Raw genomic sequence first — 10,179 nt, forward strand, 5'->3', positions numbered from 1 at the left:
AACAAGGGTCCTAGGGCCACATGTTTCTAGGGCTAGCATGATTGAATCCATCCTTATACCTTCATCTCGGGACAATAAAGGTTCCCCAAAAGGAAGAACTTAACCATTATGTCTCCCATTGACCTTAAGAAAGTCAAAGGTGCAAAGAATGGGTTCATGCTCTTTTTATATCCTAAGGTATGTGCCATGAGTTATAGAGATAAATTGACTTATTTAAGCTTGAATGGAATAAAGGCCTCCTCAAGCTTATCCCCATAGGGCTACATTATATTATGATTGATCCTACTTTTTTGTGTGTGCAAGTGGTGTGCAATGCAAAGGAATTTAATAAAAGAAACAATAATGGACTAAAGGATCAAGTTAGAGTAACTATCTTCACTCCGTAGTGGAGTCGCCAATCAGTGGGAGCCTAGAACTTAGTTTAACATCATTTTCCCATAACACTGTCATAATGTTTAGATATTAACGCCACAAAGGTGAAGAAAAGGAATTGCCACCTAGGTAGTGACCAGGATAAATTCATGAGAAGGGATACGGGTGGCAACTTATCCTTTATAGAGTTCCACAACCTTTTTTTACCATGAACCCAATGGCCTATGTTTGGGTTAATGAGTACAAGAGAAAAAAGGTGTAATGCCCTCACTTTAGGTAGTCTGTACATTCTACTATTCCGATGACTAACGTCTATTCGGATAGCTAGGATGTCTAAAACTATACTTAAATTATAATGAGGAGACATAAATTGACTAAAGACTGAGAAAATTCAAGAAAAAAATAATAGAATTGAAATGCTAATGGGTTAAGGAGCCGGGACTTCGACAATGGATAACCCTAACGGGAAGCGACTATGAAGAAAGTTGCCAACCCCATACTCATGGGGAAACCCTGCGAGATAAATATGCAGACTTAACTGGGGAATTTATGGGGTCTAAACAACAATAAAAATGCTAAGAGAATTTAGTCAATCAGTGCAGACAACTATAACTCAATGAAAACAACGAAGAGCATTTTTGTCATTTTACCCTCAATGTTGAATTTTGACCTAAATGTCAATCAAGATGATTGAGAATAAAACCTTAAAAATAAATTAAAATCATGAATTATGTAATGGAAAAAGGGAAAAGAAAAAGGAAAGGAAGAAATAAAAATATAAATGAATAATGACATAAGCATGATGTCAAAATGTCATCATTAAAAATTATACCCAATAGAAATTAGACAACCATATAAATAGGGACAAATAAAATTAAATGAGCCAAAAATTATCATCATCTTCCTCACTCCTCTCTCTTAGCAGAACTCCACAGCCCTCCTTCCACCATTGTTTTTCAAGCTTCAAAGCTTGATTTCAGTCCCTTTTCCACCCCAAAACTCATGCTTCCCTTTACTAAAAATTTATCCTATACCTTGAGAAATCTATTGGCAGCCAAGAAAGTATAGAAATTGGAAGTTTTACAAGATCAAATTTAGCTCAAGTAGAGGTTAGTGCACTATCTATACTTCCCTTATTCTCTAAGCATGATTTGCATTTTAAACTAAGTTAGAATTTTATGAAATTAAAAGAATATCATGAATAATTGGGAACCCTAATTTCGGCAGCCATGATAAGAGGGAGAATTTGATGATTTTAATTGTTCTAAATTGATTAGTGATGGCATGTGATGAGTATAGTTAAGTTAGATTATGAATTTCATGTGTTAGGGTTTTGACTTAATTTGGGGATATTGTGTTTTGGCTTGAAATTGATGTTGTTGAGGTTGATTTTTTATTATTTGAAGTGCCATGAATGTGATTGAAGTTTGAGAGTTGGGTGGAATTGAGAAATTGAGAGTGTTGTTTTCATGTAGGAATTTTGGACCTTGAGTCCAGATTACTTTCATGGCCATAAGTAAAGTTGTGTTGCTCCAATTGGTAAGAGATTAATTGGAGATGAAACCTAGGACAATTTGCCACATTTTTCATGCAGAGGCCCCACCTAGAAACTGAACCTAACTTAGCCTAAAATTGGCTTGAATTCGGATAACCACATGTTGGACCTGGAAAAAATGACCATATGAACAATAAATGTTCAAATGGCCATAACTCACTCTAGGAAGGTCAGAATGACTTGATTTTTGAACCGTTGGAAAGGTTAGACATAGGAGCACATTTTTCATGAGAACACAGAGCCTAATTCTGCCTCTAACCTAACCAATTTTCTAGAACAAGTTTGGTCAACAATTTTGACCAGAACTAAAATTGACCTAAAATTTTGGGCTTGGACCTACCCAACCAGTTTTGGCAAAAATGCCATACTTGGTCCACAAAATTGTAAATGCAATGAGACTAAAACCAAAATTTTTATAAGACCTAGAACTACAATTTTGGTGTTTTGACCAAAACCCAAAACTTAATGGAACTTGGTCAATTAGCTAGGACAAATCAATATGCCAAATCCTAAAATTGAACCAAATAGCTACTTGACCCCAGAACAGTATTTATACCATATCTCCCACTAGGAAACTCCAATTAGGATGAGCCAAACTGATCTGGAAACTTAAGATATAGGGATCCAACTTTGATTGAGGAACTTTCCTCAAATTTTAAGTGTAAGGATCCTAAAATGGGAATCAAAGACACTAACCAGAACCTAAAATCTTGAAGGTATAGGGTTCAGAAGTCTAGGTAAGTTAATTGACTATAACTCACCATATATAACTTAAAAAATTGTGATTCTTGAATTTGAGTGACCCTAAGACATAGGGGAACAGCTCATATAAAGGACATTAGGGCTAAAAATGACTGTAGCATGCCCAAATGACTAGACAAAGATTAACTCCAGAATCTGCCTGGTTCTGGAATTAGAAATGGTCAATGAACTAGTCTTAGAAAATTAACCATAACTTATGTTCTAAAACTCCAAATTGAGTGATTCAAAAAGAGAAATCAAATTTTATACATAGAGAAACAACTTCCATGAAGGAAGTGTAGCCAAATAATGGCTACATCTTGACCAATTTGCTAGGTGAAGTCTTGACCAATTTGCTAGGTGAAGTTAAGACACCAAATCTGGACCTTAAGAAAGGTTCATAAAATGACTTGTTATATAATATGGAATTAACCAAAATGATTTGCTAAACATAAAAGTGACATGAATATGTATGTGGGACCTATATTCCCATTACAAATGGAATGAATAGTGACCTTAAATAGTGCATAAAATAATATCATGGTACTAAATTGCCTAATATATACCTAGATTTATGTATATAGCTTGGATCGATTGGTATACCAATTAGGGACTACAGATAGCAGTACTGCTTACATGAGCGATTATTGGAAGATAAAATATGTCTAATATGATTGTCCTACAGGCTTTATGCCTACCCGTTGGCCATTGTGCTTGATATGATTTCTGGCTTTATGCCTGCCCACTGGCCTTGTGCCTGACATGACCGATGTATGCATGATAGACATATGGATGTCTAACTAGTATACTCCTGTATATCCAGTCTGTTATAGGTTGCTTGAGCACTGATATAAATTTTAGAATATCGAATATGAGATAAATGAGCAGAAAAGATCTCGATAATTATAACTGCTCCCAAAGTTCATTAAATATGTAAATGACTCAAAATTTATGAAATTATACATAGAATCATTGTTGTTAATTATTTAGTTATTTTTATTTTAAATTATACACCACTAAGTAATTCACTTAGCGCATTGATTTTACCACGCGTAGGTACTGGAGAGCAGCAGCGGCAGTAGTGCTCACATAGGGGTTGATCAGATCTGCTAGCACGAGAGTCACCTCAGCAGTCATTTTTTTTGTAGGGCCCATGTATATTTAGTTTTATACTTTTGTTCATTGTACATAAATAGGATGTAATTAAATTTTGTGATTGTAAATAAATTTGTAAATTATTGTATACAGATTTTATATGAATGAATGAAATGAAGTATATTTGCTTGAAATTTTTATGACCAATAATGACATGATATGATATATATATATATATATATATATGAATAACTGAGATGAATATGAAATTGTTTCTAACAGGTGAATAGTGAAACCTGTCATATGCTAATAAAATAGAGGAGACTTTGTCCGGGTCTCCACAAAAATAAAATATAATAAAAAAAATTTCTACACATGGAATGATATAAATAAATGGGCATTAAATTAATAATGTGCACGACAAGAAAAGATAAGGCGCTCCGGCACCGAATGTGGCATGCTTTGCTTAGCTACACTGTAGACGAGTGAGGAGTGTCACAAAAGGTGTTAGACACCCTCTCCACTTGGACTTATCTTAGAACAAAGGCTAACATCTACTAATGATTTTTAAAGTCTATCTTATTGTTTCTGTAAGTCTAAAGTTACACACATATTTGAATTCATTCATTCAAGAAAATAATAAGTACATGCGTATAGAAAGTCCTATCATGTGATATTTTTATGTTAAAAAAAATTACTTTATTTACCATCTTACCTTACATATATATTTAACTAAGTTAATTGTGTACATTATCTATTTACATGTCATACACAACACACAAAAGAAAAAAAAAAAAAAAAAAAAGGACCTAAGCATTTCAATCTAAAGTACATAATTAACTCAAAATATTAATTTAGATGTGAAAATAACTCAATTTAAAAAAGTAAGTATCTAAGTTAGAATAAAAAAATAGAAAAATTAATTGGATAAAATAAAAAATATATAAATAAAGAAAATCGAAGATAAAATTAACGTAATTAGCTAAACTAAATCAAAGTAGGATTACGATTAATTTTAACCAATTAAAGTTTTCTAACCTAAGCCAATCTCTTAATCCTAATTCAACATATATAATATGCATAATTATCACCAATTAATTAATAACAAATGTGTAAATTAATTAAAAATAAAAAAAGAGTTTAATTGTAACTAAATTAACTTAGATTTAGAAAATTTCATATTTGTATAGATATTTTGTAAAATCCATAAAAAATAATAAAAAAAACTTATCAAAAAAATCTAGAAAAATTACCTGAAGTCCTAAACATGCCAAACTTTAACATGGAAAAATGAGAACATGCAAAATTACATACCAAAAAATGTAAAATTGACAAATATTGACCTACATGCAAAAATCCTAAAATTGGGCAGCAACTTTGTAAAATCAAGGAAAAATACTAAAACATCATGAAAAATCATAAATAATTTACTAGAAGTATTTTAACATATCAAACTAAAAGATGGCAAAAAAGTTAAAATAATTTTCTATCCCATATCAAATTAGAAAAATTAGTTAAATTGACTAACACCAAAATTTAGACAGCATTGTACAATAATTTTGCAAAAATTATGCACACTAATCTACCAAGGATTTTGTAAATCTAAAAATATAGAAAAAAGAACAACTGAAAATAAGCAAGATTTGACCCCTGAACAAATTCTACAAATTTCGGTATCATAAAAATCGTCCATAATCATGTCATAACTTCAAAAATTAATGTCTAGACTTACAAAACAACATTTTTTGTGATTCAAAAGGCTATGCCATATGGAAACAACCCAAAGAAGCTTTTAAAATTATTTTCAAGTCCTATATCTAACATTTACATGATGAAATACATGAATAATAAAAGTGATGAAATTGCAACTAAGAAAGACTATAGGTTTTCAATAAAAAAATGTACCTTTATTTGGTTTGTTTCCTTCGAATTGGGAGACACCCTTGGTACCTTGGAAGACTTTAGAATGATAGAAATAAAATAAAATAAAATATTTTAATGATTATTTAAATTAATTAACCTAAGACTATATGAAATCTATGGTGAATGGATAAAGAACTATGTCTAATTCTAATGAAATGAAGTACTAGAAAGTAGCCTCCCACACACCACAATTATAAAAAATTAACTTAAGAATTTTCTAATTTTCAGCCACCTTTCTCCCCTAGAACCCTAATCATAACAACATATTTATAGTAGGGTTAGGATAAACTGACCTAATCTAATTAGGTTTTCAAAATATAAATAATAATAACAACAACAATAAGAAAAGTGCTTTGGCCAAATAACTTTTTTTTACTTCCTTTTTTTTCTTTCTTCTTAATTTGTTAACTAATCAAAAACTCCTTTAATAAAGCCGAACATAAAATCAAGCCCACATCCATTTATAGTTGAAATTAAAAGTTTAAAGGCCTTTATTATTCAATCTAGCTCAATTAAATATTTTCTAGCTCCATTTAAAATCTTGAAAAATATTAGATTAAGCCTAATTAAATAATACAAGCTTATGTTTCATAAAAACCTTTTTATTTTCAAAATAAATCAATTAATTTCCTAAAATGTGTTTATTTTATTTTATTAATATTCTTGCCATTCCATAACCTCCTCAGTGCTTTAGGATTTCTTATCATCCAATGGTATTTTCATCATAGGGTTCCTCACTGCTTCTACAAAGCATGCATTCTAGGGGTCAAAAAATAGATGTCTACAAGTTGGCCAGTAAAGTCCTTGTCAGAAAGCTTTTTTGGCAATTGTTCTAGCACCTTCATGGCTACCACAAATTCCTTCATGGATCTTTTTCAAAGTTTGGATTCCCTCCTTGGTAGTTATGCATTTAAGCCAAGGTTGTAAGTATGATCTGTGATAGAGCCAACCATTAATAATGCCATATCCTCATTTCTTTTTTAACAATTTTACCTGCCTTCATGGGATCTTAGGGAAGAGTTCCCTCAATCTGGTAATAAAAACAAAGGGTTCATCCATGTTTTGCTAATGTCAATGGGGAATGCTTCCACCTGGTCAACTGTAGGGCATTTAATTTCTTTGAAAGGGATTAGGCAGGATAAGTGTTGCTCACTTACTGCTGCAAGTTTGGCTAGGCTATCCACTTTGGTGTTCTTTCCCTAGGGATTTGAACAATTTCAACTTCTCCTCCCTTTGCTTTTATATCAATTAAATACTTAAGCACTTGGACTTCGTATTTCCTCAAATTTTCATCTTTCCTCAAATTTTCATCTTTCACTTGGAAATTGCCCTAACAATGATTAACAACAAGCTATGAGTTAGAATATATAGTCATATGCATTGTCCCTACTTCTTTTAGAATCCATAGTGACATGAGTAGTGCTTCATATTTGGCCATGTTATTAATGGCTTTAAAGGCTAGTCAGAGCTTTGTTTTGTATGTTCCTTTAAGGATTATGCCAATGCCTACCCCTTCTAAACCAACACTTCCATCTGCCCAAACTTTCCATTCTTACTTTGGTTCTTGTTCTAGCTAGGTAACCCAAGGAAGCTCTACCATAAAGTCTATTAGAACTTGAGCCTTAAGTGCTGGTCTAGGGCCATACCAAATATCATAGCCCTTAAGTAGATGGTCCATTCAGTTATTTTATGGCTTTTAGTCAACGTAGGATTTTCCTGAGTGGATAATTGCTTTGAACTTCCACTGTATGTGTTTCAAAGTAAGGTCTTAGTTGCTTTACAGTAATGACCACGACGAAGGCTAATTTCTCCAAAGTCGGGTAATTGCACTCTCCCCCTTTTAGTACTTAACTTGTGTAGTAAATGGGATATCACTTGCCCTGATGTTCCTTGACTAACACAAACCTAACAATATCATTAGTCATGAATAAGCACTAGTACAAAGTTTCACCTACTCTTGGTATATTTAAGAGAGGTAGTTGAGTGAGAAAAGCTTTCAATTCATCGAAGGCTTCTTGGTAATCTATTTGCTAGTTTTATAACCACCGCAAGTGCACGGATCGCTAACAAGTAATAAAGTGATGATTAGAGTATCATTCCCATGAGGACCGTGTTAAGTACTGAACTATAGTAATTTTAATTATTTAGATGATCGAATTGTATAGAAGTAGTAATTAAATTTAAATTAAAAGAAATAAAATATAAAACAATTAACTAAACTTAAATATTAAGAGATAAAGGCATTCTAAAGCTGGGGGTTCACACTTCAATCAATTATAGAATCAATCTAATTCATTCAATAAATGAGAGATTATTACTTTGATGGAAATTAATCCTAAGTTATCTTAAGTCCTCTCTCAAAGCACTCAAGGTGTATTTTAATTAACTTAAACCCTACTTTCGTGGTGATTAAATTAATTAAAACTCTTTAAGATCTTTGATTAATTTTGGAACTCCACAAAGGTCATTAGCCTATCTCTAGGTTAAATTTCCTAAGTTCAAAATCCTAATTTTCTAATACTAATCTTCACCTTTTAGTTCTTCAATTAGTATCTTAGATTATAACTAGGTGGGTACTAACACATAGTATACATTAAGAACACAAGAGATTGAATCAAAGAACAAAACTCCCAATATATTAAATAAAATCAAATCAGATCCATAATTAAATTGAGAGTGCTACATCCCCAACCCTAGAATAAAGAGACTACTCATATATGGTGAGTTTTACAATCAAGTTTATAAAAAGATAAAGAGAAGACATGAGAAGAAAATAGAGTGAAAGAACCCGGGAGAAGAGTTGCAGCCTTGGACTTTTGGAACTTCAGCTGAAAATCCCTTCTAGTAATCTTACAGATCTTATTTCTCCTTTACCTTTCTTGAAGTTGATGTGCATCCTTGAATGTAAATTCTTTCTCCCTTTCAATTCTTGACTTGTTATGTTTATATCTGGTGTAAAAACCTTAATTTCAGAGTCCTAGAAGCCTTAGGAGTCCATTCAGGTCGGGTTGGAAGTAAGAAAAGTCGAGTCAAAATTGCTGTCAGGACACTTTACAAGGGGCGTGTAGTGTTACACGACCCGTGTAACTTTCTGCCACTTTGTTTTTCAAGTTTTCTTCAGTTCAGAAAGTTGCACGGGATCCAAGTAGTTGCACGGGATCCAAGTAGTTACACGGGGTAGGTTACACGGCCCGTGTACTACTTCTGGCCCTGTATTCTTTACTTTTTGACCTCTAAATCTCTTTCAAACTCATCTTTGGTTTTAAAACTACATAAAAATACTTGATAAAATATAAAAATTAATGAATTGAGTTGGATTAATATGTTTTCTAAAATAATAATAAAAACACATAAAAATAAACATAAAATGAGACTAAATGCTGATAAAATGCAATGAACATTAATGTTAAATGTCTATATAATTTGACTTCATCATAATCCTCAACCCATTCGAATTGTTTTTTGGCTTTTAGTGCTCTGTAGAAGGGGAGGCACCTTATAGCCGAGCATGACATAAATCGCCTAAGTGCAGTTACTCACCCATTTGGCATCTATATGTCTTTTATTGCCTTTGGGGGTTACACTTCCATAATTACCCTGATCTTTTTTAGATTCACTTCAATTCTTCTTTCTAAAACTAGGTTTTCAAGAAATTTCTCAGCTTTTATCCCAAAAGTGCATTTTTCTAGGTTCATTTCATACTAACTTTATCAAGGACATCAAAGGCTTCTACAATATTAATTGCATGGTTTTCTAGCTTCTTACTTATGATTATCATGTCATCAACATATACTTTCACTGTTTTGCCAATCAAGTCTTTAAACATCCCATTAACTAATCTTTGATAGGTCACTTATACATTTTTCAACGCAAAAGGCATCACTCTGTAATAAAACACTCCCCTGTCTATTATGAAAGCTATTTTTTCCAAATCACTTGAGTCCATATGTATTTGGTGGTAACCAAAAATAGCTTCTACTAACGAACAAACTATATGGCTGACTATGGCATCCACTAAGTGATCAATTATTGGGAGGAGAGAGTGATCTTTTGGACAAGCCTTACTTAAATAAGTGAAGTCGACACACGTTCTCCATTTTCCATTAGCCTTTTTTACTAACATAATGTTTGCTACCCAAGATAGCAATTGGACTTCTTTAACTAGCCCTGCCTTCTTTAACTTAGCAACCTCCTCAGCTATCAGCTTTTGTCAGTCAGGGGCAAAATGTTTTTTCTTTTGTTGTATGGGCTTGACTATTGGGTTATTATTAAGCTTGTATGTCATGACTTTTGGGTCTACACCCTTCACATCTTTTGGATTACCGGTAAAAATTGATATCTTTAATTTAAGTATTATTATTATCGCCTCCCTAATTGGCCTAGAGAATGCTGGCCCTAGTTTCATTTTCTTACCATTTTCTAGCTCTACTTCACTAACATTATCAGCAGGCTTAGCATTGATCTTGTCCTTTTGTTTTTCCAATAACTCAATT

The sequence above is a fragment of the Hevea brasiliensis genome, unplaced genomic scaffold (assembly GCF_030052815.1).
Source record: "Hevea brasiliensis isolate MT/VB/25A 57/8 unplaced genomic scaffold, ASM3005281v1 Scaf116, whole genome shotgun sequence".
In the NCBI taxonomy this organism is placed as follows: domain Eukaryota; kingdom Viridiplantae; phylum Streptophyta; class Magnoliopsida; order Malpighiales; family Euphorbiaceae; genus Hevea; species Hevea brasiliensis.